Raw genomic sequence first — 22,981 nt, forward strand, 5'->3', positions numbered from 1 at the left:
TTGTCCCATGAATGGGTGGGTAGGGGGCCCCAGTGCATTGCTTTGCCCAGGGCCCACACTGCTGTTAAGACAACCCTGGACTTACCTACACATAAATGTGACGTGGAGTAAATGTGATTGTCATAAGGGAGAAGTGGAGCTTGTGTATTTTTTAACTATAACAATGGCGCCTCCAGAATTTGGTGCCAAGAGCATGTGTCCCATCCTAGTTACTACAGGTGCCAGTTATATGTAGAGTACGCATGCAGTTTAATTGAGCCATTTTTGTTTGACAATACAGTGAAAGATTTCCCCGAAGGCATGCAGGGAACCCTATTCTGCATTCCCGTGTAGTGAGACACAGCACATGAGAGGGTGGAGAGAGTTTACATATACCTTCTCACATGTGATCTCCGTAACACAATGCACAATCATAATTTTTATTTTATCTGTCACAACAATAATTGCAAATGTTCTTCCCCCTTTCATGAGCTGCTGTGTTACCAGCTGTGCTCTCAATCTTGTAGGTGAGAATAGGAGCTCAGAGTGTGGCAGCTTGTATGATATATTCACATTCATGTTCTGCACAAGAGAAGAGATGCATAAATTGTAGATAGCACAAGCCAAGAAACTTGCAGTCGCTTTAATGTGCACACTTTGAACAGGAAAACACAAGGGCTATTTCTGTTTCGGTTGTCTCAGTTCTCTACATAATTGTGGCTCCCTGCCGTGGGCAACTGAAACCCACACAGTTTTCTAGTACAGGTCTCATGGGTAATGTGATTCACTCAAGGGTACAGAAGTAATGATGCAGCATATAAGAAGTCTGGTTCACATTTAGTTTGTCTCTGCCTCCAGAGTCTTATAGAAAAAGGCACAGACATAGAGTGTTCCCTGCAAGTAATCATCTATTCTACAGCACAGCCCAAATAAATAGATTATGGAGTCACGGTACATAACAAATTCTTGTTGGCCTCCACACATTTTGTTCTGCATGCATTATGCAAAAGCATTACTTTATGATTAATTAAAATTGTTATTATGGAAAGCAAAGAAAGAATAAAATAACCAGGATCGCATTAAGGGAACAAAATTATTCATAACAATGGGAGACGTTGGTCGAAGTTTCACACTATATTTATTGGATCACTATTGAAATGTAATCATTTTACATGAACAGAAAACACATGACTACGGTATGTTAAAGGTGACCCCCTATAACAGGCTGTAGTTGCTCAATGCCCCAGGCCAGCTGCGCAATGCACTATCCCAACCCTCCCCCAATTCATTTTACCACCTCCAATGAAGTGGGGTAAATGTGACTACCAGAAAGACCCCTGTCTGGGTCTTTCTGCCACTGCCAATAACTCACCCACAGAAACCTTCACCCCCCATGCTTACTATGTCAACCACTGTCTTCTGAGATTAGGGACGGGTAATTGTGTCACTCTCCTGGCCTTACAGGTACATGTGCCACCTTTTTTATGGCCCTATTAATTTGATTTATTTATAGTGACCCAAAGTAATTTTTTCCCCCCTGGTAGAATGTTTTGCCTGCAATCAAGCAAAATTGGGGGCCATCTGCTAATGATGCCTACTTACTGAAAACATATTATGTCAAACTTTATGCATATGATAACACAGAGCATTTATAAATGATTTGCCCCACTTTACAGAGACAATGTTAATTTATCCAAACAGTATTATTAATGGCAAGCATTGTGTTATTGATTGTATTTGTACAGTACATATGTCAGTTCGTACCATCCTCCCTCCTCCAGTGAATGCCTCTCTTCCCTGCTACAGTGACTTCTGTCCCCAACACTCTCTTCACAACGTTCACAAAAGTTTCCCCACTAGAATATAGATACAACCCTATTTTTACTTGAACCTGGATGTGTAAACTGTAAGTGTTTAGGTCCTGATTGGGTATTCATAAATTTGCTCATCATCTTCATCCTCATCAGTAACAGCCGATTAGGAAAGGTAACATGACCCTTTGCTCCCTATGTCATGAATGGCTGCATAACTGTTGCTGTTCCTCATGCACTGAAGGATATGGAGAATTTAATTCCACCTTATTACTACCTCTTGCTGCAGTTGGTTAGGGGTAGATCATGGATGCCGAGGGGCATGGGGAGCGAGTATTACTTACCGAGGATGGTTGAAGGGGCACGGCGGGGACCGGGTCAGTGACCTCCCAAACTGCCCTGCTACTACTCTCACTGCCTGATGTTATGCTGTGGCTGCGCTGCTATACAGGCACAACCAGTGGTAGTGGGCAGAGAGGAGACATTTTACAGGTAGGGGTGATCACCCCCCCTCCCCTGGAGTCGTCCCCTGTGTTGAGAAGTTGCGCTGTGCATACTAATTTGTTACGTTTTTATGGGAGGGGGCTTGACCACACCTCCCGGATTTGGCCACAACCCTCAGTACCAGGGCCCGTCAGAGCTCTTGATGGCCCTGGGGTAGATGTATCAAGTAGTGAAAACCGTGGACAAGTGCATCAGTGGAGAGTTGCCCATACCAACCATTCACCTTTAACCTATCATTTTCTAGAATGGACTTGATAAATACTTCCTTGAAGCTAATTGGTTGCTTTGGGCAACTTCTCTTTTCCTAGAACTCTCCATGCCAAATGTACATTTCTTACTACTGATGAAGCTAGATGGTTCTGGACACAAATGAAACAGACAGGTAGAGCAGCCACAGTCAGGTGATAGTAGAATGACATTTATAAAAGTACGAGGCAAAGCCCAGCATTTTTTTTAATACAAAAAGATGGCACTAGGTGAATACAAAAAGATATAAAGTGCACCCTCAGATATACAGTACATAGTAGTATGACAGTTAGATAAAAGATTCAGCCAGGCAAAACAGAACATTTCTTAATAATAGTACAAGAATATAGTACTGGACGCAAATGAAACAGATCAAACTACAACCTGAAACAGATAGAAGGCATATTATATAAAGATGTAGGTGAGCATTACCAGCCATTACTTAATGCATTAGTACAAGAAACTGGCATTGGTCATGAATGACACAGAGTGGCAAACCAGTGGCAAGTAGGATGGCAGTTTAATAAGATATACAGGTGGGCAGAGACCAGAACTCAATAATACAAAATGATGCAATTATCCTTTACACCCATTTTTTTATGTGTACATTAAACCCGAATTTACAAACTTTAACAAACCAGGCACTTCAACAAAAAGAAATGTCTATTATGCAGTGTTTGAAATGCTTAGATTGTTCTGGTCCCCCACCCCAAAATGAGTTTCATTGTCTCAAATGTCAGACATACAAATAATGAATGCCCTTACACTGTCCCCAGGATTACGTGTGGGCCCATTTGGTTCTTCTTTGGCCTCAGTATTTTTCTTCTGCCTGTTTGAAGGATGATATGCTTATACTTAGAGCTAAAATTTGATGCATGAGAAGTTAGAGATGATGCATGGCTTTGGTAGGCACTTGCTTTTGCATTGAGAATTCTACAATGAGAAGTAGCAGAACCAGTAGTAGCCCCCCAAAAAATCACCAAATAGAGTAATACCAGTACTGAGATGTTCCCATTCAGTAGACTGATCCATAAAAACAGCTGCAAACTCAAAAATAGATCAATTGGTAAAGTACATATTCGCTTGTTCAGTAAATGAACACTTATGGACCCATGTTGAGTGGTTGTATGCCCATTTTCTTAACATAAAACACAAATCTGTACTGTGCAAGCCCACAAAAAAAATCTGTAAGGCAACCTCTATATGCAGATCTGACACTTGTTACACTTGGAGTGGTTGAATGGGGAGAGAAGAGGAAGGCAAACACAGACAGGGTGCAGTAAGGGTGTTTTTCTGGAAACTGAGGCAGAACCATATGGAGACGCATAAATGTCTATCAGTAACCATATTACTTGCGGGTGCCTGGGAACAGAATTGGTATGATTTACCGCCGGACCCATGCCGGCGGTTGGAATCCCGACAGCGGCATCCCGGCAGAGGGGGAAATCCCGATCGTCCCCAGGTAAGTATATACTAACCTATTTCAACCCCCTAACCCTCCCTTAGGGTTGCCTAACCCTAACATTCCCCCCCAATGCCTAACCCTAATCCCCCTCTAAGTACCTAAACCTAACCCCCCTTTCATGCCGCCTACACCTAAGTCCCCCAGGGGGGTGCCTAACCCTAAGTCCCCCCTGGGGGTGCCTAACGCCTCCCCCCCTTCCCCTAGCCTAAACCTAACCTCCCAGGGGGGTGCCAAACCCTAACTCCCCCCGGGAACTCTAAACCTAACCCTCCCCCCTCCCCAGCGGCTAAACGCTCTCGGGGTCCGTGTCCCTTCGATCGAGATGCTGGACGTCGGGCTCCCGGCGTATGTCTAATGACAGGCGTCGGCATATTGATGCCTATCTTTAGACCCTTGCCGGGATATGGAAGCCGGCTGTCGGGATTAGGTCCGCCGGCTTCCCAACTGCATACCCTGAGGACTGGAGCAAATACACCCGATGGGGATGAAGGTCACCAGCACTAGCTAGCTTATTCTGATTGCAGAAGCTCCTCTTTTTTCATTAATGATGCATATATATTTTATTATTTTGTACAGGTGTGTTCTCATACAATTTTCCTTATCGCCCCATAAGATGCGAGAGGCGTGGCACGACTTTAAAGCTCTGACACAGCTAGTGATTCCCGCACTTTCATACTTTTTCCCTAAATTTTGCATCTTATTCACATCTTGTGGACACATCTGTACTGTTTGTGTATTTTCTTATGCATTTTTGCTACATTCATTTGTACACAAGTAGGAACATTATACCAGCTGTAAGAGACAGTATTTTTTCCTTTAAATGAAACCTAATAGCGAATGCGTTTTTTGCTCTCGAAACGAATGTTAAACATCTCTTACATGTATGACCCGGCACATATGCTCCTGGTACAGAGTTGCACATATCTTGAGATGCCTCCGACCCAGTATATGGGTGTAAATCTGCCATTTTTACATGCGTCTTACAGCTTTTTTTTTTTCTGACTCATAACCATCCAACTCAGTATGAGAGACAAAAGTAATTTTTTATGTTATAAGTTCTGTACTGGGTAGATTTTCAACACTGCTATCTATAGTTGAGCAAGGATGAGCCTCCGTTTTAAACTTACTTCCGTCTGCAACGCAACATGCTTTTGTCAAGGTGTCTAACTCTAAATGAGGTCCCATGGGGTATTTAACAAAGTTTGATTTTGGTAGATTTTGTGTTTTGGGTGATTTTGCATTCGATTTTGAGCATCAGAGATTTACTAAACTAAAAATCGAATGTGAAATCGATTAGAAAATCTAATCCCTTTCAAAATCGAATATTGTCTAAACATCTGTACTTTTACATGGACCAACATAGGATCCCCTGATTTACTAATATTAGATTTCCCACCATTGACTTCAATGGTGTGAACCGCTCATTGGCTGAGAGAGGCAGAGGCTCGCCAATGAATGCTCAGCCAATGAATTTCTATTTGAAATGCCACGGCTGAGCCATCTTTCGGGAAGTACTGTTCTTAGAGGTTTGTACTTAAGTCTGTGGCTCGGGTCTTGACGTTGTTTTGTTTTGGGAAGACGTGGATGCCTACATTGAGAAGAGGATGTTAAAGGCTACTGGGATTGTAGGTGAGTATGTGTGCAGGGCCGGATTATAGGCAGGGCGTCAGGGGCGGTCCACACACACTGTCCCCGCCCCCCGGCCGCATACCTTAGATGAGCCTATTTCTTCTTCTTTAAGCGGAGCCGCCTGCCACGGCCCGCGATTAAGCACCGCCCCTCACGGTATTTGGCTCCACCCCCTTTTAATGACCCGCAAATCTTGTTGTTTTCTGCTGCTACCTCTGAAACCAGGTAAGCGGTAATGTATGTGTGTGCGTGTATATGTATACATATGTGTGTGCATTTCTGTATATATGTATATATAAATATATGTATATATATATATATATATATATATATATACATCATATGTGCATATGTACTATATGTATCCAAAACCAGCATATGGCGGCATTCCTTGCAAGAAAGGACGAGCCTGGCTCATTCTTTCTTGCATGGAATGCTGCTGTATGTTGAGATATATATATATATATATACACCGTATATACTCGAGTATAAGCCGAGTTTTTCAGCACAAAAAATGTGCTGAAAAAGTACCACCTCGGCTTATACTCGAGTCAAGTGTAGCGCTGACCGGACGGAGTTCGGTCAGCGCTACACACTGCCAAACACACAGCCGCCGGAGCCGGCAGCTGCGTGTTTGGTGTAATCAGCAGCCGCTGAGAATCTGTCAGACTCTCAGCGGCTGCTGCTGCTCCCACTGCGGGAGCCATCTTCCGGCTCCCGCAGTGGGTGATGGGAGACACGTCGTCATGACGACATCTCTCCCATGCAAAGCGGCCGGAGGAGCGGACAGCGGCGGGACCAGGAGCGAGAGTTTAAGGTAAGTGATTTTTTTTTTTAATTCTTGTCACGTCTCTATCTACTGGGGGGGGGACTACAGGGGGCACTACCAGGGGGCGATGACTACAGGGGGCACTACCAGGGGGCGATTACTACAGGGGGCATTATCAGGGGGCGATTACTACAGGGGGCACTAAAAGGGGGGATTACCACTGGGGGAACTACCAGGGGGGGATTACTACAGGGGGCACTACCAGGGGAGGATTACTACAGGGGGGGATTACTACAGGGGGCACTAAAAGGGGGGATTACCACTGGGGGAACTACCAGGGGGGGATTACTACAGGGGGCACTACCAGGGGGGATTACTACAGGGGGGGATTACCACTGGGTGAACTACCATGGGAGGATTACTACAGGGGGCACTACCAGTGGGGGATTACTACAGGGGGCACTAAAAGGGGGGATTATACACTGGGGGTACTACCAGGGGGGGATTACTACTGGAGGCACAGAAAGGGGGGATTACCACTGGGGGCACAACCAGGGGGAATTACTACTGGGGGCACTACCAGCTGCTGCCATTTCCCACACTAGGCTTATTCTCGAGTCAATAAATTTTCCCAGTTTTTTTGGGTAAAAGTAGGTACCTCGGCTTATATTCGGGTCGGCTTATACTCGAGTATATACGGATATATATATAGAATGTGGAAATGGTCCGGCACTCCTGTTATTGAAACAAATTAGCCCAGGTGTCAAGGGCTCACTCACCTTGACAAAGGGGCTAAGGGCTCCAAAACGTTGGATTCATGTCGTGATATTTGTTAAATACACCAGTTTGAATTTTTCAAGACCCTGAGTGCCGCTGTTCTTTTAGTCGTTTATATATATATATATATAATATATATATATATATATATATTATACATACATGCACACACACAACTTTTAGTTATAGGGACCCCCACATGTTTGTTGCCCAGGGGCCCCCAAGGACCTTAATCCGACCCTGTATGTGTGAGTGTAATAAAGTTGTACTTTCACAGTGTGTGAGTCTTGTCTTTTTTTTTATATTTCTTTTGCAGGTGAACTATAGGTACCAGCAGACCCTTAATGTCCCACATGCTGGTCTTGTGGTTCTCCAAGTAGCAGCATGTGGGAGAGGCTTGCTGGGACCTCTCCTGTAAAAGACATTGTTATTTATTCAACTTTATACACAACCAACCCGGCACCTACCGCCCAGGGTTGCTGGGGATAGCCCAAGGCAATCAGCCCAGGCCTGGGGTGTCCTGGAGAGGGGGTAACCCTTTATTTGGGGCTCCCCACCTCTCCAGGGATCCCCGGCCTGTGCTGACTAGCGGTCAGGTTTGAATGCTTTGACTGGGGGACTTGGTGAAAGGGTACCCTGACTGCGGCATTACACCCTGGCTAGAGTCCGGTGCTTCTTTTAGAAAATACCAGTGACTCCTACTCATTTTCTCCTCAGTATTTCTAAAACCAGGACTGGTTCACTGAGTCTGGTGCTGGTTGATGAAAATACGGGAGAACCCTATGTCATTTTCCCACTGTATTTTCTTAACCAGGACCGGCTCAGAAAAGCCTGGTGCTAGTTGTGCAGTTAGGTGGCAACCTCATGTCATTTTTTTATTTTATTTTATACTTTTAATAGTTTTTTTCACACAGAAACATGCACAGATCTCACAGATCTGTACATGTTTCTGTGTATCTGGCACCTACTCATGCTAAAATTGCCAGCATCAAACAGGTCTACTATTTTGGAGATTTTAAGTTTGATTTTGTATTCAATTTAGTGTTCATTTTGGACATGGGCATCCAAAATCGAACCACATCGAATTCGATTTAGAAAAGGCTTACAAAATCTAATTTTTGTAAATGTGGGATTTGACAGTGGGATTTCTACATTCGATTTGATTCGATTTCAGGTGATTTAAATCGAACATAAAACTGAATGCAAAATCAAACTTTGATAAATATACCCCCATCTGTCCTAAATGTTGCATTGTCATTTTAAGGAAATGGCACGTGGATGTTACCTTTAATCAGTGGCAGCTCCAGAGGTGGGGCTGCAGCGCGGTCCAAAATTCAAATAGGGGAGTCACACCAACTGTCACCCCAAATGCTGCCAAATATCACTGGCAGTTGGTGTGGCTCCCATATTTGAAGTTTGGAGCGTGCTGCAGCCCCACCTCTGGAGCCCGCCACTGCCTTTAATCCATATTTTTTCAGCTGCACGTAAACATCTCTCAAGTGGATTGGAGTAGACTATTTGTGTTGTACAAGTACAATATGTCCTTTTCAAATGTTTTACTACGTACTGTAAAACAGTGTTCCATTAACTGTTGGAATGATCCGCGTGCATCAGGGCCATCCCTTCCATTGGGCTTGTTGGGCAGTTGCCAAGGGCCCAAAACTTTTAGGAGCCCACCACCCGCCCCCCTGGAGCCGCGGCCAGTTGGTAAATTTGTGATATTTTTATAAGACAGCCGCCGGTGCACTGTATTCCGATCTAACCTCCCCCATCCCATCCCCCCCCCCCATGACGAGTACTCAGTCCCAGTTTCACTTCATCCACCTAGCTTCAGACCAGTCAGACAGAGTCTCTCTGCATGTGTGGGAGCTCTGATGGGCATGCAGGAGGGTTTAATTTTATTGACCATTTACATTTTGTTCCCGTGAATGGGTGGGTAGGGGCCCCAGTGCATTGCTTTGCCCAGGGCCCACACTGCTGTTATGACAACCCTGGCGTGCATTGCCCAATCTGAATGCCAATCACTCAAATACTGTAGTAATGGGATAGGGAGTGAGGTTTTTGGGAACTTCAGTTGCCACATGTTAGCATCCACTAATGTGGTAGAGAATGGTAGGAAATACAGCTGTCTGATTGCTTTCAATTTATGGTAATCAAAATAGAATCCAATAATGATTAAAGCAGCGGTATATTTAGTTAATGAATATGTCTTAATTTTTATATTAATTTTAATTTTATTGTGTGCATACATTATATCATATGGCTGTTCAGTTAGATATTTGGTGCAACTAAGTTTTCAGAACAATATCATAGCACAGATACTGGGCGCGCTTAATTGAGTAAACAGAGTGATGGGGCGAGAGCTGCTAAGCTGGTTGGGGTCAGCATGCCTGGCCAAGGTGAATGGAAGGTAATTCCTCTGATCACATCTGTAAGTGGATAGATGTCTTATTGTGCGTTCTTATCAGATATGGAGGCACGGACCCTGCAATATCTATTAAACTATTACGATGAGAATAGGATTATTTAGAGAATATTGCTGATTGTCTGTATTTTCAGAATTTGCCCTTTTTTAATAAGACGCTATGTGCCAAGTACGTGGCATGTTACATCCTTACGATGGCTGACTTGGCATTTGTGTAAGCTTCAACAATATTACAACTGTACAATTATATAGTAGAGGTAGTTGCTAGTTTTATACAAGAGAGATAAATAACAGACCAGCTTTTGAGTCCACTTTCAGCTTGTATTATCATGTGCCGTCTTGTAATCTGAACTGGAAGTATTAGAAAGCTAAAAAAAAAGGTGATGCCTTTGTTTTATCCAGGGACTAATTTGGAGGCGATACACAAGGTCTATGGTTCCAATAAAAGGCTCCCATCTTTTTTTGTTTTGTTTTTATTTTACACAAAGACCAATCTTGTACTCTGCTATGTATCTCCCTATGATGGACAGATGGTCCTGCGGGTAAACGCGCTTTAGATGTGAACCAAAATTCCAGTGGATGTTGGATAAAGGCGTTTGCTTGTTCCTTGATTATATCTAAAATTTGTATCTAAATGAATCTTTATTATTCCTGTTTATTGCAAGTTCAACTGTACTATTGTACTCTTGCATCTATTATCTATTTGTCCACATATAAATGAATTGTAACGTTTTAATTGACTTAATGAATAGCTTATGGAGCCAGGGAGTGGTGCACGGAAGTGAAGTCACAAGTGAGCAAAGACACCAATTTTGTAAAAAAAAGTAATGCTGGGGAAGGGAGGAGGGATTGTAGACCCTATAGTTCATGCCATCCTGGTGCTGGAGAGATGGGAAATCCCTCATTCAAACTAGTTGTATTCATAGGGGATGCAGCCGGCACACAAAATGCCGATGGTCAGAATTCCGGCACCTGAATCCCGAAGGCTGCGATCCCGACGGTGAGTATTAGGGTTAGGTTTAGGGGTTAGTGTTAGACCCTAAGGGGAGGGTTAGGGTTAGGCAATGGGGGGGAGGTTTATGACTTAGACTGCGGGAGGGAAGGGTTAGGCATTGGGAAAGGTGGGTTAGGGTTATGGTAGAGTTAGGGATACAATACTTACTTACCTGCATGTGTCGGGATTTCAAACCTTCGGGATTACGCTGTTGGGATGCTGACCACCGGTATTATCAGTGCCAGGATCCGTGCCCAACCCATTCACAGAAGTTTATATCTTTTGGTCTGTGCAGCCTACCATGCAGAAAAACAAATCAAGACATTAACATTCTGCATGTCAGGGCTAGAACTAGGGGTGTGCGAGCAGTGCCGTTGCAAAGGGCGCAGGGTGCTGTGAATGGCACCGTCACTGCCCAACTGCACCTGCATGTGGCTTGCAGGGTGCCTGGAACGGCACGCTGCAGTGCCTAGCACTACTGCAGAGCCACCCGCAGCGTCAAGGGACGCTCCACACAGGCACCCTGCAGTTTGTGAAACTGCACGGAGCATCCTTAAGACGTTCCAAGCAGTGCCCTACTTAACAGAGACGGTGGCAAATTCACAGATTTAAAGGGCATCCTATTACGGCACTGCAGCATCTACATGCACTTTGTGAAGGTGATTAATTTGTTATTGTCATTTTTATTGATCTCTTGCTACCATTTGTATTGTAGAAATCTGCTTACAAAGGAACTACTCTTGATGCTGGTTTTCAGTCAGATGGCTGTTTACTCTTCACAAATTTTATCACAGCATATTTGTACATATGAAATGGTTTCCTGACACTAACTATGCTAAACCAGCCCTTCTCTATCGTCCGGCTGCTAGTCAGCATCAGAAACCCCGCCCACTGGATCCCACAATCCTTTCTATCTTCACACACACCAAATCAGTCACACCCAGGTAGTGTAGCTGTGTGCAAGATCTTTGTTGTAGTAAGCAGCAGGATTCTTAACCCTATCTGTCCCTTTTCTATGGGGAATGAGTTCTGTTCTACCTTCTTTGCCACAGTACAGTATATACACTTTTTGCATTTCATTTATGGGGTCATTTGTGTCCATTTTCTTATGTTTTTGATTGTCATTGGGGGATTTGCAGATCTTTGCTTGAAATAATATAGATAGTGCTGTAAAGTTTGTGAACCCTTTAGAATTTTCTATATTTCTACTGAAATTTGGCCTATAACTACCTCAGATTTTTACACAAGTCCTAAAAGTAAATAAAGAGAACAAAATCAAACAAATAAGACAAATTAGAAATGCTAATTTTTTATTGAGGAAAACGATCCAATAGCACATATCTGTGAGTGTCAAAAGTATGTGAACCTTTGCTTTCAGTATCTGGTATGACCCCCATGTGCAGCAATAACTGCTTCTAAACATTTCTGGTAATTGTTGATTGGTCCTGAACTTCGACTTGGAGGAATTTTATCTCATTCCTCCGTACAAAAAAACTGCTTCAACTCTGTTATGTTGGTAGGTTTCCTCCCATGAACTGCTCGCTTCAGGACCTTCCACAACAATTCGGTTGGATTAAGGTCAGGACTATGACTTGGCCATTCAAAAACTTAAAATTTGTTCTTCTTTAACCAAATTTTTGTCGAATGACTTGTGTGCTTTGGGTCATTGTCTTGCTGCATGACCCACATTCTCTTGAGATGCAGCTCATGGGCAGATGTCCTGACATTTTCCTTTAGATTATTCTAGTAGAATTAATTGTCCCATCAATGATGGCAAGTCGTCCTTGGCCAGATGCAGCAAAACAGGCCCAAACCATGATACCACCACCACTGTGTTTCACAGATGGTATGAGGTTTTTATGCTGGAATGCAGTGTTCTCCTTTCTCCAAACATAACGCTTCTCAATTAAACCAAAAAGCTGTATTTTGGACTCATCTGTCCACAAAACATTGTTCCAATAGTCTTCTGGCTTGTCCAGGTGATCATTAGCAAACTGCAGACAAGCAGCAATGTTCTTTTTGGAGAGCAGTGGCTTTCTCCTTGCAATCTTGCAATACACACCATTGTTGTTTAGCGTCCTCCTAATAGTGGACTCATGAACATTAACATTAGCTAATGCGAGAAAGGCCTTCAGTTGCTTAGAGGTTACCTTGGGTTCATTTGTGACCTTGCAAACTATTAGACGCCTTGCTCTTGGCGTGGTCTTTGTTGGTCGTCCACTCCTGGGGAGGGTAATAATGGTCTTGTTATGAAACACTCATGTATATGTATAATACCCCTAAATCCTCCTACTGAGATCTTCTGTTTATAACAACCACTCGTTGTTGCCATAGAGTTGAATACACTCACCGGTACTTAGGCGGCCGTCTGGACTTAAACTCAGGCAGTAGGGGCTTATACAATACAAGGGTGATCACAGGATATTGGCTGGAGTAAATACAGATACTTTACAAGGTCAGGGTAATAGCAGAATCAGAACCAGCATCCAAAGGGGTAATTGCAGGACAGGTAGTCTGGATAGCAAACAGGTGAATTAGCAGCTACCATAATGCACACAGCAAGACTTGTAGCAGTAGCACAGAATCCAACACAGCATACAGTGTATATATATATATATATATATATACATATATATATATATATATATATATATATATAGTTATACTCCAATAAGCGGCACTCTGTGGTCTTGTTCAGCAAATAACGACACTGCACAGGTCCTTCAAGCAACGTTTCGGGCTTTATTGCCCTTCGTCAGGCTGCATATATAGAAAATACACCATGCGTGCTTACCTTATATCCCCATGATATTGTCCGGCCTGCGTCCGGTCACCGCTGGCTTCCCTCCGCCTCGTGTGCTCAGCTTCCGGCAAGCACCGGATGTGCGTCACTGCACCACCCGACTGGAGTGTCTCCATGGCAACCCGGCGCCCACCGGACAACATTCTATATTCAATACAAAAAAGTGACATTAAAACACATAAACTAACACAAGTTAAAAACAAATCACTTATTCACTAGAAGCTAATAACATAGAGATGAAAGCCCACATTATATAGATGGGCTGCAAAGAGTATGATATACATATATATAACGCATGTTCCTCAATATGAAAACCCCTTCAAAGAAATATATTATAATTCAACTGATTATTTAATCCCTTGGGTCTAACAGTGTCCAAAAGATGGATCCACTTTGCTTCCAATCTCATCAGTTTCTTATTCCTGTCACCTCCTCTCCCATCATCTGGCACAAGATCGATTACCATATGCTTGAGGCTTGCTAGATTATGTTTATATTCGGCAAAGTGCCTAGCTACAGGCTGCTCTGAGATCTTACCATTAATGGCTGATCTAATGGCTGATCTATGAAGGGCCATGCGCTCTTCAATGGACATTACTACCAACAAAAAAGTGGATGCGCCATGGGTTCGCATGTGGCTCCAACTTACGCTAATGCCTATATGGCAGAAGTTGAAAAGGAATTCTTTTTCAATAGAGATATAAGAGAACGTATCCTTTTCTTTAAACGATACATAGATGACGTTTTTCTTTTGTGGAGGGGAACGAGTAATGATCTAATTGATTTGATAGACAACATCAATATCATGGATCATCCAATCAAGTTCACTTATCAATTGAGCTTGGAGTCTATAAATTTTTTGGATGTAACTATCTTAGTGAAGGAGAACAAAATTTCAACAAGGATTTTCTCCAAGCCGACCGATAGGAACACACTTCTGAGATCTGATAGTTTCCACCCGAAATCAATGATCCAGAGTCTTCCGTATTCCCAACTACTGAGGGTTAAGAGGATATATTTCTTTGAAGGGGTTTTCATATTGAGGAACATGCGTTATATATATGTATATCATACTCTTTGCAGCCCATCTATATAATGTGGGCTTTCATCTCTATGTTATTAGCTTCTAGTGAATAAGTGATTTGTTTTTAACTTGTGTTAGTTTATGTGTTTTAATGTAACTTTTTTGTATTGAATATAGAATGTTGTCCGGTGGGCGCCGGGTTGCCATGGAGACACTCCAGTCGGGTGGTGCAGTGACGCACATCCGGTGCTTGCCGGAAGCTGAGCACACGAGGCGGAGGGAAGCCAGCGGTGACCGGATGCAGGCCGGACAATATCATGGGGATATAAGGTAAGCACGCATGGTGTATTTTCTATATATGCAGCCTGACGAAGGGCAATAAAGCCCGAAACGTTGCTTGAAGGACCTGTGCAGTGTCGTTATTTGCTGAACAAGACCACAGAGTGCCGCTTATTGGAGTATAACTATCTGTGTTACTAGCGGGCACCGTGGCTGATGATTATTTTTGGAAGGAGTGTGCTGTTGCATTGGACTTTATATATATATATATATATGTATTACACACATACTGGTGGTGAAAGTGGAAGGCACTTAGGGCAAGATTAACTAAGCGTTGGGTTCTAAACCCCGGCGGTTTAGTGGGAGTTTGGCAGTGGTTTCTAAATGACAGCTGTGTTCTATTCTAAAAAAAATTTTGATGGCGGTTTTGCAGTGGTTTTGGCCTTAGTGAATCTGTGGATAGCAAAATCGTTGCCAAACCGCTGGGGTTTAGAACCTGCCACTTATTAAATTTTGCCCTTAGAGACTCCTCGATCATGAAATTACGACACAAACTGTCTGTTCAAATATCTACGTTTCGGAGGTCCAAACTCCTTTATCAAGACATAAACAAACACTAGATAACAGCAATATAAATACCTGTGCTTTCAAAAACGTGCTCTCTCATCCTGTTCCAGCGCCTGGGGGAGACCCAGTGATGTCATAAGTACTAGACTCACCGGTGGCCAGGGACTCCGTAGGGGGCGTGATTCAGGGAGTGACTGACCTAAAAACAATGAGTGATCCTAAAAACAATCATGACATACATCCAGCATAAATGTATGAGGCAGAGGGTGATCATCACCATAATAGTCCGTCTATATATAGAAAATGCTGATACATAATTATGTTGAATCTGCGAGTAATGTACTCGGCAACAATAACCTAAAACAATAGATGAACCCTTGTCTGCCACCATGTTATAACCATCAGAATATAAACAATGTAACTCAAGCCTATGAAAAATGTGACTAGAATGACTAGAGACTATTTAAGATGTAGGAAACTCTGGGCTGTATGCATTATGTAAATGCGTCACAACATAACAGTATATCCAATCAACTTCCAAACTAAATACTAGCGATATCATTAGTTGTCACACTGAATGTCAATACATCAAAACAGAGAGACATAAATTAATTTGAGGCTCGAGTCCACCATCTGGGGAGCCTCATAAAAAGCAGGTAAGTGATGATGTTTCATTAAGGCCCATTGGATGTATAGTTTGCAGTGTATGGATCCATTTGACTTCTTTTTGTAATAGGATACGTCCCCAATCACCGCCTCTTGGGTTAGCTTGCACCCAGTCAATAATTTAATAGTGGATAGTTCGAAGGCCATGATGAAAATCCCTAAAATGTCTAGCCACGGGTAAATCACAACTTTTGCTTTCTATGGCCACTCAGATGCTGGATCTGAGTCGCCATACGCTCTTTCATTTGTTGGGTCGTTTTGCCTATATACAGTAATCCACATGGGATCTTATGTAGTAGATGACATACCGGCTCGTTCATGTAAGAGGGTATCTGATGTCAAACACTTTGCCTGATCTGGGATGTACAAACGTGCTACCTATTTCTAGGTAACTGCATGTAATACAGCTCACACATCTATAAATACCCGCTTTTCGTGTAAGGAAGTGTGATGGTTTGGAACTGCCATGTTGACTAATGTTGTTCTTGACGATCTAATCTTTAATATTCCTACCTCTTTTATATGAAGGTAGGATTGTTCACCTTCTTAATGTTGGATAGCAAACAGGTGATTTAGCAGACAACAACAATAGTCCACACTGCATGAACTGTAGGTGTAGCAGCAGCACAGAATCCAACACAGTATATATATATACATGTGCAAGGCAGATATTTGTGTTGGTAGAAACACTACAGCAGAGATGATATTCACTGTGTCAGCATAGGCATGCAAGGCAGATATTCACTGTGTAGGTTTGATAATACTTGCAGTTGGTAGAAACAATAATTAAAGTTCCACAAGAACGTAGTACACTGGGAACAGACAGGACTGGGCATATGCAGAGCAGGAGACCACATGGAACACATGGAATGGACCAGGTAGCAACACAAGGTATAAGCTATCACCAGCAGGGAATGCAATCTAACAGGAAGAGGTACCAATGCAACCATCCTTCTAATTGAAATAGAGCTGAACTGCATACACACTAAGAGCTAGATTGCAGACTGGCTGCAGCTGAATGCTTCCACAATACTGACAGCTTCTCTGCTGCCTAGCAACAGCCAGGACTAGAAACTGCTAAGGCTGTCAGAAATCCTGATAGCAAATCATAACAGGTCTGGGATTTCCTCCTTTTGTACACAATCTGTTTGACTGTTTATTAGTGGAGTCCAAACTCTTTAGAGATGTTTTTTTAACCTTTTCCAGCCTGATAAGCATCAACAACACTTCTTCTGAGGTCCTCGGAAATCTCCTTTGTTCATGGCATGATACACTTCCACAAACATGTGTTGTGAACATCAGACTTTTAACCCATAGATTGAAAATACCAGACTCTAATTTCACCTTCAAAATATCTGCTAAGCCTAAAGGTTCACATACTTTTGCCACTCACAGATATGTGATATTGGATAATTTTCCTAAAAAAAAAAAATGAGCATTTCTAATTTTGTCGTTTCATTTGTTTGATTTGGTTCTCTTTATCTACTTTTAGGACTTGCATGAATATCTGAAGTAGTCTTAGGCCAAATTTCAGCAGAAATACAGACAATTCTGAAGGGTTCACAAACTTTCTAGCACCACAGTATATATGGCTGGAAGGCTGCCACTGATACTGCGCCTAGATGTACTGTAAATATTAGATGCATTCGCCTTCTGAGGAAACTGGGAATACCACAACCCCAGAGAAACGCGTCAAGGAGACTATCTCATGCACATAGACACTTTGTTTCTACTGCTGTGAAAACTTGTTACATTGTAAAGCACCAGCAGATGGAGCGCGCTGCATGAGGCTCTGCTAGAAAGGATAAAGTGTGTAGGAGATTGCAGATTGCACAACCAGCTAGAGTTTCCCCATAGGCACGTGGATCATCTAGACGGCATCTGGCACCTTGGTGATATCAGCCGCATCAGTGAGATACTCCCGGTCCACGTCTGGAATGGACCCCGGCATACTGCTAGGCATCAGTCTGACCCCAGCCAGCAGAATTGCTGGTTACTGCCATACAGGTGACTCTTTGCACTCCATATATCCAGTATCCATACATTGTTACTGCTGCTGCTTTTACCCACATTGAGGAAATCTAATCACAGTGGATTGCCGCACAACACATTGTGGACTTTATAGTAAGAACATCTTACAGTGGTCTGATTCGTCAGTCTAATATTTGTGTGCTTTGATAGTATGTGGTTACCATTTAACTTTTATCATTAATTATGTTTTATTAAATATCAATACACTCATTGTGGTCACTTGATTGCTACAAGTGCTCCACCTGTTCTTTTGTATTGTTTCCATTTTCAGCAGGTGCAGATCCTGCTGTGTGAGCTGCTTACCTATCAAGGGGATATTCTCTCTTTCTTGTTAGCGCACCCAGTTCTTCAGTTTATTGAGGAATAGAAGAAATAAAACATTGAATTACAGAATTACACCAGCGAATATAATGCAGGCAAAAATGGGAGATATTCCTCTCAGAACTCACCTATAAGCGGTGAGATGCATTCATATAAATGTATCTTTACTTCTGAGTGGTAAACAGATGTATATCCTTCCTTCACATAAACCCCATACGGATCCCTTTAAAGATAAGACTAATGTGGGACCAGGTGTCAGCTTTCCTATGAAGGAAAATCTGCTGCCATCTACCAGGATGTTGAAGATGAAATGAGGGTGGACATTTCAGTAAGACAATGATCCCAAAACACACAGCCAAGGACACTCTCAATTGGTTTCCGAGAAAGAAAATAAAGATGCTAGAATGGCCCAGCCAATCACCTGACTTGAATCCAATTGAAAATATTTTGAAAGAGCTAAAGATCAGAGTTCATAGAAGTGGCCCACGGAACCTTCCATATTTGAAGACTGTTTGTGTGGAAGAATGGGCCAAAATCACACCTGAGCAATGCATGCGACTATGCGACTAGTTTCTCCATACAGGAGGCGTCTTGAAGCTGTCATTACCAACAAAGGCTTTTGTACGAAGTATTAAATAAATTTCAGTAAGCGTGTTCAATACCTTTTCCCTGTGTCATTTCACATTATTACACATAACTTCACTTAATTTATGGACAACTATGGTTTGATATCTTTGCATGTGTGGATTGCATGGGTTGTTGCTGACATTTGGTGAAAATTTCATTACCATAGCCCCATTACAAATATATTTACTGAGAAAAATGTTGATGTGTACAACACTTATTTTACACGCTGTAAGTGCATATTTCCTGGTAATCAAATCTACACACAAGATATATTAGGATCTGAGGCAGATTTATTTAAGGGCACTTTCTACTATTTTTAGACTTAATTATAATAATTGCAGCCACTCTAGTGTATACAAACACAAAACACAAGACACATATAACAAGTAAATAAAAGGCAGGAAAGAGGCACACAGTTAGAAAAATATTTTATCACTTTTTTCATTTTATATATACTCTTCTATCAATTATAACTAGGGGTGAGCGGGTTCGGATTTCTGAAATCCGAGCCCCCCCGATCCGAGGCCGATCCGAGTCAGGCTTGACTTTTCCCGCCTGACTCTGATCTGAAATCGAGGCAAAACGTCATCATCCCGCCTTCCGGGTCTCGCGGGTTTTGGATCCTATATAAGGTACCCGCGTCGGCGCCATTTTCTCACTCGGCTGTGGACAGTTAAGAGGGAGGGTGGGAGTTTGGGCTGGCTGGGCTGTGTAGTGTAGTGTAGTGCAGTGTAGTGTAGTGTTGTGCTGTGCTGCGCTGTGCTGCTGTTGTCCATAGGGGCTGTGTCCACTCCTCCAAAGTCCATAGGGGCTGGCTGGACTGTGTTGTGCAGTCAGATGTCCATAGGGGCTGTGTCCACTCCAAAGTCCTGTGCAGTGTTCCAGTCCTAAAGGGGTGCTGTAGTGTTGTCCAGGGGGTGCTCTGTCCATCAGGGGTGCTCCCCCCAAGTGCAAAAACAATAAATATTTTTTCTGTGTTTGTGAATTGTGTGCACAGTAGCCGCACGTGCATCAACAAAGTAGTGCCAAGTGTGCGCCTGTGTCATAAGTAAGGGGCTGGCTGGCTTGACCCCCAAAGTGCACTCCAAACAAAATAAAATATATTTTCTGTGTTTGTGAATTGTGTGCACTGTGGCTGCACGTGCATCAACAAAGGAGCAGCGCCAAGCGTGCACCTGTGTCCCATTAGTAAAGGACCGGCTGGCTTGTCTGTTAAAGGGTGCTGTAACCCCCAAAGTACACTCCAAACAAAATAAAAAAATATTTTCTGTGTTTGTGAATTGTGTGCTCTGTGGCTGCACGTGCATCAACAAAGGAGCAGCGAAAAGCGTACGCCTGTGTCCCATAAGTAAAGGGCTGGCTGGCTCATTTCTTAAAGGGTGGTGTAACCCACAAAGTGCACTAGTCTCCAACAAAAATAAAAAATAATTTTCTGTGTTTGTGTGCGCCTTAGCCGCACGTATATATCAATATAACATAAATGGAGGACCAAACTTTCTCCGATAAAAATAAAATAGGGAAAGATCAAGAACCACTTCCTCCTAGTGCTTGCTGCTGCTGGGAGTTGTTCATCATCCCAGAGAGGAAGTAGGAACACCACTACTTTTACTAAACAATTGACCCTCCAACAGTCCTTAGCGAGGAGGATGAAGTACGACAGCGGTCATCCTGAAGCAAAACGCATAACTGAGGCCTTAACTGCTATGTTGGTGTTAGACGTGCATCCGGTATCCACCATTAGTGCAGTGGGATTTAGACAATTGATGGAGGTAGTGTGTCCCCGGTTCCAAATCCTGTCTAGATTCCACCTGCATCCTCAAAGCAGCAGTGACAAGCGTGCATCTGTCTGTTAAAGGGTGGTGTAACCCTCAAAGTGCGCTCCACAAACAATAAAAAAATTCTTCTTTTTTTTTCTGTCTTTGTGAATTGTGTGCACTGTAGCCGCATGTGCATCAACAAAGGAGCAGCGCCAAGCGTGCGTCTGTCTGTTAAAGGGTGGTGTAACCCCCAAAGTGCTCCAAAAAATAAAAAACATTTTTTTTTCTGTGTTTGTGACTTGTGTGCGATGTAGCCGCACGTGCATCAACACAATAGCTGCGCAAAGCGTGCGCCTGTGTCAAAAGTCAAGGGTCGGTTTGGACATCTGGTCCGGACTGAAGGACGTGCCAACAATTTCTGACAAGTCTACTGTTACTGCATATGATACTGTCCTCAAAGCAGCAGCGACAAGCATGCGTCTGTCTGTTAAAGGGTGGTGTAACCCTCAAAGTGCGCTCCACAAACAATAAAAAAATTCTTTGTTTTTTTTCTGTCTTTGGGAATTGTGTGGGCTGTAGCCGCACCAGCATCCTCAAAACAGAAGCGACAAGCGTGTGTCTGTCTGTTAAAGGGTGGTGTAACCCCTAAAGTGCGCTCCTCAAAAAATAAAAAGTTATTTTTTCTGTCTTTGTGAAATGTGTGGACTGTAGCCGCACCTGCATCCTCAAAGCAGCAGCGACAAGCGTGCGTCTGTCTGTTAAAGGGTGGTGTAACCCTCAAAGTACGCTCCACAAACAATAAAAAAATTCTTTTTTTTTCTGTCTTTGTGAAATGTGTGGGCTGTAGCTACACCTGCATCCTCAAAGCAGCAGCGACAAGCGTGCGTCTGTCTGTTAAAGGGTGGTGTAACCCTCAAAGTGCGCTCCACAAACAATAAAAAAATTCTTCTTTTTTTTCTGTCTTTGTGAAATGTGTGGGCTGTAGCTGCACCTGCATCCACAAAGCAGCAGCGACAAGTGTGCATCTGTCTGTTAGAAGATTACATCGGTGACAGCATCCAAGTAGGCATGTCAGACAGTCCGTACATGTACTGGCAGGAAAAAGAGGCAATATGGAGACCCCTGTACAAACTGGCTCTATTTTACCTGAGTTGCCCCCCCTCCAGTGTGTACTCCGAAAGAGTGTTTAGTGCAGCCAGGAACCTTGTCAGCGAAAGGCGTAGGAGGTTGCTTCCACAAAATGTGGAGAAGATGATGTTCATAAAAATTATCAACTCTTCAAGGGAGACCAGCCTCCATAACGTACAGAGGGACCTGTGGTGGTGGATTCCAGCGGGGACGAATTAATACTCTGTGAGGATGAGGATGTACACAACACTGAGGAGGGTGAGGAATCGGTGAATGAGGAGGATGAGGACGACATCTTGCCTCCGTAGAGCCAGTTTGTGCAGGGACAGATTAATTGCCAGCTTGTTTTGTGGGGGCCCAAACGAACCAATCATTTCAGCCACAGTCATGTGGCAGACCCTGGCGTTGAAATGATTGGGTTGTTAAAGTGTGCATGTCCTGTTTATACAACATAATGGTGGGTGGGAGGGCCCAAGGACAATTCCATCTTGCACCTCTTTTTTTTCTTTGCATTATGTACTGTTTGGGGCATAGTTTTTCAAACTGCCATCCTGTCTGCCACTGCAGTGTCACTCCTAGATGGGCGACGTGTTTGTGCCGCCCACTCGTGTCGCTTAGCATAGTCATACAGCTACCTCGGTGCAACCTTTTGGACATAAAAACACTATTGTTAGGTGTGAGGTGTTCAGAATAGACTGGAAATGAGTAGAAATTAAGGTTATTGAGGTTAATAATAGCATAGGAGCAGAAAAACCCACAAATTCTGTGATTTTAGCTGTTTTTATGCTTTTTTTTCAAAAAAATACAGATCCAAAACACAAAACCCAGAACCCAAAACACGGAAGGGTGGTTTTGGCAAAACCAATCCAGATCCAAAACACGAAGAAAGATCCAGATCCAAAACCAAAACACAAAACACGAAAAGTGGCCGGTGCACACCCCTAATTATAACCAATATTTTGCTTCTTGATTGTAATATACGTAATGTAATGACTCGCTTATGATAAATTACTCATTAAATGTTATATTTTATTTCATTATCGAGCGCCAATTACAGACTCTTTCTACATTCTTTTGACGTACATATAAATGTGACTATTTCCCTCTAAAAGACTTAGGGGGTCATTCAGACCCACTCGCAAGCGGCAGTATGCTCGCAAGTGGGTCGATGTTCCCCAC

The sequence above is a fragment of the Taudactylus pleione genome, unplaced genomic scaffold (assembly GCF_031769625.1).
Source record: "Taudactylus pleione unplaced genomic scaffold, aTauple2 ptg000238l, whole genome shotgun sequence".
NCBI classification, from domain to species: Eukaryota; Metazoa; Chordata; class Amphibia; order Anura; family Myobatrachidae; genus Taudactylus; species Taudactylus pleione.